We start from the raw sequence: 9,894 nt of genomic DNA, 5'->3' as shown, positions 1-9,894 counted from the left end.
ATGACTTTCCCCACAGTGGAAACAGCAGGTCAAACATCTACTGAACAAGATGGATTTGCACAAAACATTGTACAGACATTTGTGGTATACGATGATTAATTGACCTACAGACTGATGGCTGGCTTTTGCTCTACAGCCACACTGAGGGAGAGGTTTGTGGAAAATGTCTCCACAGCTATTGGATTATTTGACATGACATTTGGTCCACACATTCATGTTCCCTTCAGGATGAATTCAGTCAAAATTCCGACTTGTCAAATACTTTGTTTGTGTATGACTACTAAATGTAAAAAGTATTTACATTTCCATCCACCTCAGTTGTACTTTGTGTTTGTTGCTAATTTGTTGTAGGTGTTGTAAATGTACCCAGATGTCATCCTTAAGTCAAAGTAAAGAAGTAAAGAAAGTAAAGAAATCATGCTAAAATACATCAAATTACTTTGTTCAAAGTGAAAGTCGCTCATATGAGGAGCAATTGAGTAAAAGTATCAGATTTTCTTTAAGTATCTGATATCAAATGTACTTCAGTATAAAAAGCATAAGCATTGTATATTGTGTGTCTATCTCCATTAAGGCAGAGGCTGCATATTCATACTTTTTTAATAATTCAACCTACAAAAAACTGATTAATTCAAACTTATGGAAATCCTGGTTTTTGTTAAGAGGTTGAGGGTACATCAAGTAACTACCACACACTCCTCAGTATGAACCTTGAATTTGTGAATTGTTTAATTGTCTTCACCATCAGCTATTACATAAAGATAAAAACAGCATCATAGTGATCCAAGAACAAACGATGGCGAGGTCTGTTCCCTATCTTCAGTTTATAAGAAACAAAAGCTGCATTCCAGAGATTTACAAGATACAAGCTATCGTCACACAACATAGAGTTGTATCACTAAATGAAAGTTCAAGCTACACAAACAGCAGAATATATACCTACTGTTATAAATATACATATATACATAAACATGTAGTGCATCTTTCCAATCTGCGTCAGGGGTAAATTCATATTCATTTACGCACGGCAAGACGATGGAGATGATAAGGTGGTTGGCATCTTCCGCCAATGTGAAATCAAGTTAGCAGGAAGTAAAACAGCAGGAAGCAGAGATGTCTGGGAAAATGTTTCAACCACAAAACTTCCTTGTTTTTCCACCGGGCCCAATGGCATCATGCCTGTGATGTGGTTTTGCAGCCAACATATTCAGTTTGAGTCAACAATAAAGATTGAACAACAGAAGCTCTTAACTCTGAGCTTCAATTTAAAATGTGTACTAAGCGTACTAACTTTTGAATGAGCAGTTTCCGAGATACTAATGGCTGCACAGACACTCATAAGCACTAGGGAATATTTGGGTGATGTCTGTTTTAATCCGCTCTCACACAATCAATCACGAATTTCTATTACTCAACAAAATATGCTTCATCAGAACAGCCTGCCACTATCAACCTGCTGCCACTTTGTATTCTTACTAGTGGAAGCTGTTAACCCTTCACACAAACATATATCCAACAAATCTGTGCGCTGTGGAATGACAGGGTTAGACTGAAAGTCGGACATCTGTCACCATCACACATGTTTTTTAGGTACTGAAATAGTCTGAATTATTGCAGCACCACTCTCCTGCTTTGAGACTACTTTCAAATAACAGAGCAAAGTACAAAGTAGTGGAGCCATCAGTTTTGATGTCTGGAAGCTTTTATTGCGTGACTGAAACTTCAACACACTCCAGTGCGTTTCAGGAAAAGTTTTTTTTTAGAAAGATTCTGAATAATTGACATGTACTTCAAAATCACTTTCTGGTCCCACAGCATTCTGGGATATTTGCGTGCTGCTTGCTGCTGTCTGTGGCTGTGTTTTTGTGCCTCCTGAGTGAGTTAGTCAGTTGGCTCTCTGTCTGTAGAAGCTTGTGTGTGCAGCAGCCCCAGAGTCTCCAGACACAATAATGAGAGTTATGAGGAGGCGGCTCTCCTGCTGTAAGGACTGTAGCAGTGTTTCTTCACAGAGGCTGGGCTGCTTTGCATTTTATATCCATGCTGAACTGTTCACTTCTGTAAACACATGGAGGCCTAAAAATATTTATAACACCAGTTAAAGGATGATAAGAAGTTGTATCTGCATGTGAACAAACAGCCAATTGTCAAGAACTGGGTCATGAAAACATTTTGAAGAGGTCTGGATATTTACTGTTGTATCATGATTTGCCCTAGTGTCACATTATTGGGGTGAAAGGCAAAGCTTCTGTCCATATGTATGTATTTATTTGACCAAAAATGCCTGTATTAATATTATCCTACCGTAGCAGTGGCGTGCACAGACTTTTTGAAGGGCAGGGGCGAATAGAAAAAAAAGGGCACATACAGCGTGTTCTCGACACTGAAGAGGGCACTAAGTTCCGTGTGTTGCCGAGGGCACTTTAGACATGTTTATATGTTATACAAATGGCACATTATATAGCCTTAAAACAGACTAACTAGACAGACTACTCAAGTTAATTTGTAGTTAGGATCAGCATCCACGAGAACTGTGTAGATTCAACATTGGAGTGTGAAGAACACAGAGACATGGATGTATGAAGGAAATAAAACCCTAGGGGGTCTGGTTGAAATTGAACATTTTCAATTAAGTAGATGCCATTTCCTGTATTCTAGTGCATTTTAACACCATACTAGCACAAGATAATCCAAACTGGTTCTGTGAGATATAGTTCTGGCTCAATATAGATCAAAAAGGGGCCCAACATAAAAGTCATTGCAACATTAATGTTTCATAGTCTTCTGGAGTTTAGTGTGTTTTCTTCACCCAATAGGGCTCTGTGATAAAAACACAGGGAACAATACACATTTAAAATACTTATTTGACAACTCAAAAGAAACAAACTATGATGAAGCATGGACATACAGTGGCTTGCAAAAGTATTCACCCCCCTTGAACTTTTCCACATTTTGTCATGTTACAAACACAAATGTAAATGTATTTTAATGGGGTTTTATGTGATAGACCAACACAAAGTGGTGCATAATTGTGAAGTGGAAGGAAAATGATACATGGTTTTTAAACATTTTTAAAAATAAAAAACAGAAAAGTGTGTGTGTCACATGAAATCCCATTAAAATACAATTACGTTTGTAGTTGTAACGTGACAAAATGTGGAAAAGTTCAATGGGGGTGAATACTTTAGCAAGCCACTGCAGTGGCGGTTCTAGACCAGTTTTAATAGGGGGTCCAGGTTGGGGCTGGCTTTTTTGTTAGGGGGCACATACAACCCGGAAAAAAGGACAAATCCCTCATTCAGACAAAAGAGTGTTTACAATTTCAGCAATTTTGATTGGGTAGTAAACTGCTGAGACACTTTTTTCTGCCTTTCCCTTCAGAACAAAATCATTGCAAGAAATCTGTCATTGTGTTATTGATGCAGACTCCCTGTCAGGGGGGCCACAGGGGGTTCCAGACTCAGAGTTACGGGGGCACTGGCCCCTGTTGCCCCCCACCCCCCAGAACCGCCCCTGAGCCAACTGAGCTGTGCACTTAAAAAGGCATTTTAAAGAAAAGCATTTTTAAAAATTAAAATAGAATAAAAAATCTCAAATGCTTAGCCTGGCGGGGGGTCAACTTAAACCTGGCGGAAACCCTGATATGCAATGCTAACCCCACTTTTAATTTTACTGGCTAGCTTTAAAAAGCTATTCCCGCAAGACTAGCTCCTCAGCCTAGGCTTAAACATGTGATAGGCATCTCTACCTAATAATAGCACTTCCAGGCTACATACACTAGTATTTAGTAATGCAAAATTGGTAACTTAATAGACAGCTTGCTATATTAGCTACCTACCTCACACAGCAGTAGGATGCAGGGTTGCACCTCAGTCAGTATTAAAGGGACAGTGTGTAACGATTTAAGTAATTTATTAACTCAAATCAACGTCTTCGTTCATAAGTAAGTCCTCATTGGTTTACAATTACCTCTGCCAACAATCTGACTTATCCTCCTGAGCGAAGAATTACCTATCTGAATATACATAGCACGGGCAAGCCCTATGCAGGTGCCATGTCTTTCCGGTTTTAAAAAAACTATGGACTGCCGAGAGGGACACAAAGCACAACGTGGTACTATGTAGTAAGGCTAAACGCATTTTCGCTCAGAGCCAGCTTGACTGCGAAAGAGGGGGCTCAGCGAAAGCGCTCGTCACTAACTAACATCTAACTAACAACATCTTTACCTCATTACTTAAATCAATAGAAATACTTGACGCTGTTGGGAAAGAGTCCATATTTTGAAAATGAGTTTCTCGTCCGTCAGGGCCACCGTAGCTTCCGGAACGTCTCCAACGTCTTCAGAACGGGAGGGGTGAGCAAAGGAGTGTTGCAATGTAGAACCTCACAGCTAGATGGTGCTAAATACTTGATATATTACACTCTGTCCCTTTAAGTCCCCACGGACATGTGACCATTTGAGAGAGAGTGTGTCTAACCACTCGCGGGAGGGTTCAGAAGGGGCCGGTGCAGAGGGATATGGGTGGCGGTCATGGGCGGGGGCCCCGGCGGCCCAATCCCCGGATGGTGACTCTAGCCATGGGGACATGGAATGTCACCTCACTGGGGGGGAAAAGAGCCTGAGCTGGTGCGGGAGGTTGAGCGGTACCGGCTAGAAATAGTCGGGCTCACCTCCACGCACAGCCTGGGCTCTGGAACCCATCTCCTTGAGAGAGGCTGGACTCTCTTCTACTCTGGCGTTGCCCGCGGCGAGAGGCGGCGAGCTGGTGTGGGCTTGCTTATAGCCCCCCAGATCAGCCGCCATGTGTTGGAGTTCTCCCCGGTGAACGAGAGGGTCGTTTCCCTGCGCCTTCGGGTCGGGGATAGGACTCTCACCGTTGTCTCGGCTTATGGGCTGAACAGCGGTGCAGAGTACCCGGCCTTCTTGGAGTCCCTGGGAGGGGTACTGGAGAGTGCTCCAACCGGGGACTCCGTCGTTCTCCTGGGGGACTTCAACGCCCACGTGGGCGATGACAGTGTTACCTGGAGGGGTGTGATTGGGAGGAACGGCCTCCCCGATCTGAACTCGAGTGGTGTTTTGTTACTGGACTTCTGTGCTAGTCACAGTTTGTCCATAACAAACACCATGTTCAAGCATAAGGGTGTCCATATGTGCACGTGGCACCAGGACACCCTAGGCCGGAGATCAATGATCGACTTTGTGGTCGTGTCATCTGACCTCCGGCCGTATGTCTTGGACACTCGGGTGAAGAGAGGGGCTGAGCTGTCAACTGATCACCACCTGGTGGTGAGTTGGATCCGCTGGCGGGGGAGGAAGCTGGACAGACCTGGCAGACCCAAACGTATCGTGAGGGTCTGCTGGGAACGTCTGGCAGAACCCTCTGCCAGGGAGATCTTTAACTCCCACCTCCGGGAGAGCTTTGACCAGATCCCGAGGGAGGCTGGGGACATTGAGTCCGAATGGACCATGTTCTCCACCTCCATTGTTGACGCGGCTGTCCGGAGCTGTGGCCGTAAGGTCTCCGGTGCCTGTCGCGGCGGCAATCCCCGAACCCGGTGGTGGACCCCGGAAGTAAGGGTTGCTGTCAAGCTGAAGAAGGAGTCCTACCGGGCCTGGCTGGCCCGGGTGACTCCTGAGGCAGCTGACGGGTACCGGCAGGCCAAGCGTGCGGCAGCACGGGCAGTCTCGGAAGCAAAAACTCGGGTCTGGGAAGAGTTCGGGAGGCCATGGAGGAGGACTACCGGTTGGCCTCGAAGAAATTCTGGCAAACCATCCGGCGCCTCAGGAGGGGGAAGCAGTCCTCCACTAACACTGTTTACAGTGGAGGTGGGGAGCTGTTGACCTCGACTGGGGACATCGTCGGGCGGTGGACGGAATACTTCGAGGATCTCCTCAATCCCACTGACACGCCTTCCATAGAGGAAGCAGAGGCTGGGGACTCAGAGGTTGACCCATCCATCACCCAAGCCGAAGTCACTGAGGTAGTCCGTAAGCTCCTCAGTGGCAAAGCACCGGGGGTGGATGAGATCCGCCCTGAGTACCTCAAGTCTCTGGATGTTGTGGGGCTGTCTTGGCTGACACGTCTCTGCAGCATCGCGTGGCAGTCGGGGACAGTGCCTCTGGACTGGCAGACCGGGGTGGTGGTCCCCCTATTTAAAAAGGGGGACCGGAGGGTGTGTTCCAACTATCGGGGGATCACACTCCTCAGCCTCCCCGGGAAAGTCTATTCCAGGGTACTGGAGAGGAGAATTCGGCCGATAGTCGAACCTCGGATCCAGGAGGAACAATGCGGTTTTCGTCCTGGCCGTGGAACACTGGACCAGCTCTATACCCTCCGCAGGGTGCTCGAGGGTTCATGGGAGTTTGCCCAACCAGTCCACATGTGTTTTGTGAGAAGGCATTCGACCGTGTCCCTCGTGGCATACTGTGGGGGGTGCTCCGGGAGTACGGGGTCGGGGGCCCTCTGTTAAGGGCCGTACGGCCCCTGTACTGCCGGAGCAGGAGCTTGGTTCGCATTGCCGGCAGTAAGTCAGACCTGTTCCCAGTACATGTTGGACTCCGGCAGGGCTGCCCTTTGTCACCGGTTCTGTTCATTACTTTTATGGACAGAATTTCTAGGCGCAGCCGCGGGCCGGAGGGGATCTGGTTCGGGAGCCAATGGATCTCATCTCTGCTTTTCGCGGATGATGTGGTCTTGTTGGCTCCTTCGAGCCGGGACCTCCAGCATGTCCTGGGGCGGTTTGCAGCCGAGTGCGAAGCGGCTGGGATGAGAATCAGCACCTCCAAATCCGAGGCCATGGTTCTCGACCGGAAAAAGGTGGCCTGCTCCCTCCAGGTGGGAGGAGAGTTCCTGCCTCAAGTGGAGGAGTTTAAGTATCTTGGGGTCTTGTTCACGAGTGAGGGAAGGATGGAGCGTGAGATTGACAGACGGATCGGTGCAGCGGCCGCAGTAATGCGGTCTTTGTATCGGTCCGTCGTGGTGAAGAGAGAGCTGAGCCGAAAGGCGAAGCTCTCGATTTACCAGTCAATCTACGTTCCGACCCTCACCTATGGCCATGAACTTTGGCTCATGACCGAAAGAATAAGATCCCGGATACAAGCGGCCGAAATGAGTTTCCTCCACAGGGTGGCAGGGCGCTCCCTTAGAGATAGGGTGAAGAGCTCTGTCACCCGGGAGGAGCTCAGAGTAGAGCCGCTGCTCCTCCACATTGAGAGGAGCCAGCTGAGGTGGCTCGGGCACCTGTTTCGGATGCCCCCGGGACGCCTCCCTCGGGAGGTGTTCCTGGCATGTCCCTCCGGGAGGAGACCCCGAGGGAGACCCAGGACACGCTGGTGTGACTATGTCGCCCAGCTGGCCTTGGAACGCCTTGGGGTCCTCCCGGAAGAGCTGGAGGCAGTATCCGGGGAGAGGGAAGTCTGGGTGTCCCTGCTCAGGCAGCTGCCCCTGCGACCCAGCCCCGGATAAGCGGATGAAAATGGATGGATGGATGGATGGTGTCTAAAACTGAAGACGTAAATGGATGGAATGGACTTATTTTAACAACAGGAATGTGTTCTTAAAACTTAAGTTAGTTGCTATCAATTTATTCCATCATTTACTAAATACAATGAATCTAACTGACCTAGCCTAAATTGTAAATTGAAAATAAAATCTAGAAAGTTTATTAACCCATCGGCCGTTTGCAAAAAATAAATAAATAAATATATATTTTTAAAAAAACAGAAAATATGGGCTAATGGCCATACAAAGTGTATTGAACATAAACAGGGTTTAACTTGTTGAGACCATAAAATGACTGTGGGAAAGCTTGCATGCCTTAATTGGAATCAATATTCTCCATCCAATGGCAGCAGTTTAGTGTGTTTTTCCACCCAAGAGAGCACTTGTGTTTTACCAACCACGAGGGCACTTAAGCACGCGTTTATACCACCCAAGACTAGAGGGCAGGTTATCATGTTTTGCCAACCGGGAGTGCGCTTTAACTTGTTTTAACCACCCAAGAGAGCAATTAATGTTTTATTTTCACCCAAGAGGGCAGTTTAGTGTGTTTTGCCAATGAGGAGGGCATTTGAAGACGCCCTTTTGCCACCCAAGTGGACAGTTTATTATGTTTTAACCAGCCAAGAGGGCAGTTTAGTGTTTTTTCCACCCAAAAGGGCAGTTTAGCATGCGTTTTTGCCTCCCAAGAGAACACTTACACATATTTGCCTCCAAAGAGGGCACATTAGCACATGTTTTTGCCATCCAAGAGGGCAGTTGTATTTTGCCAACCAGGTGGGCACTTTAGCACGCGTTTTTGCCTCCCAAGAGGGCACTTTAGCGCACGTTTTTGCCACCCAAGAGGGCAGTTTATCTTGTTTTAACCAGCCAAGGGGGCAGTTTAGTGTGTTTTTTCAACCTAAGAGTGCAGTTTAGCACGCGTTTTGGCTCCCAAGAGGGCACTTTAGCAGCACATTTTTGCCATCCGAGAGGGCAGTTGTATTTTGCCAACCAGGTGGGCACTTTAGCACGCGTTTTTGCCTCCCAAGAGGGCACCTTAGCACGCGTTTTGGCTCCCAAGAGGGCACTTTAGCACGTGTTTTGGCTCCCAAGAGGGCACTTTAGCAGCACATTTTTGCCATCCGAGAGGGCAGTTGTATTTTGCCAACCAGGTGGGCACTTTAGCACGCGTTTTTGCCTCCCAAGAGGGCACTTTAGCACGCATTTTGGCTCCCAAGAGGGCAGTTTAGCATGCGTTTTGGCTCCCAAGAGGGCACTTTAGCACGCGTTTTTCAACAACTGGGCCACAAGGGGGGGCGACCCCCCCCCGTGCACACATCACTGATCCTACCCCATCCATTCTGGAGATCATCAGCCTCATTCTCTGTGTTATTTGTACTGTAGGTTCTCCATTCTGTATATAAGCTTGGTTTCAAGCATATGACAAAACAGACGTTGAATCATATTGCATAATTTTAAAAAGAGAAAATGAGGTGTCCACTGAAGAAAATCTGCAAAGCTTTCTTGGCTCACACACACTCACAACATACATTCCTGCCAGACACCAGACATCATACATAGTCCTGAAATGATTCTGCAACATGTTAAAGCTTGACCTGCTGCGTTGTTTGCCATAAATTCATTTGAAAGAAAAGGTATTATAATCATTATTAAAATCATTAGAATGAAATGTTGGATAAGGAAGTGAAAAAGGGAATGGTGCAGTGTGCCTGTGTAAAATAAGGAACTGCACTCAAAGTCTGTTACTCTGTCTCTGATGATCAGAATGAGAGTTAAGTACTGGCTTTGCAAAGTAGAAGAATGTGTAAGGTGTGATTATGTTTTAATTATGTATTAATTAATTAATTAACCAATGTATTAAAAGTTAGCAATGTAATGAAGGGAATGTTGAAGCATTAAAGTAAAGCAAAGAAGGGTAAAGGTGGTTGTGAGGGACAGGAGGAAGAAGCAGAGTCTGTGGTTAGGGGAAGCACTCACTTGCACTGATCACAGTGTAAGTGACCTGGTGAACTGAAGTATGTTAAACTGTTGAACTTGGCTAGGAATGTGGTGAAAAAGTGTACAATGTGTTAAAGTTTGGAAAGCTAATGATAATCAGTATAAAGGTGTTCAGCTGAGGTCATGAGGAAATGTTAAAGAACTGGTCGGGTCAACATGAGGCCAAAAGGATGTGTCAGAACCTGATCACGCTTTGGGCATGGGCACAGAGCATGACCGCCGCATGTTAACGTATTATGAAATCTTAATCAAGGGATTATCAGCCAGTGGATGGAGAGATGCTGAAAAATTGTACAAATAAGTGGATGGAGAGGAAGACAGAAAGTGGCGAGGGAGAAACAGAGGCAGAGACAGGGATGGCTGGACTAGCTGAGCTCAGCACTACTGCAGCCTTTTA

The sequence above is a fragment of the Sparus aurata genome, chromosome 6 (genome assembly GCF_900880675.1).
Source record: "Sparus aurata chromosome 6, fSpaAur1.1, whole genome shotgun sequence".
Taxonomy (NCBI): Eukaryota; Metazoa; Chordata; class Actinopteri; order Spariformes; family Sparidae; genus Sparus; species Sparus aurata.
Note: the sequence above shows the minus strand (reverse complement) of the source record.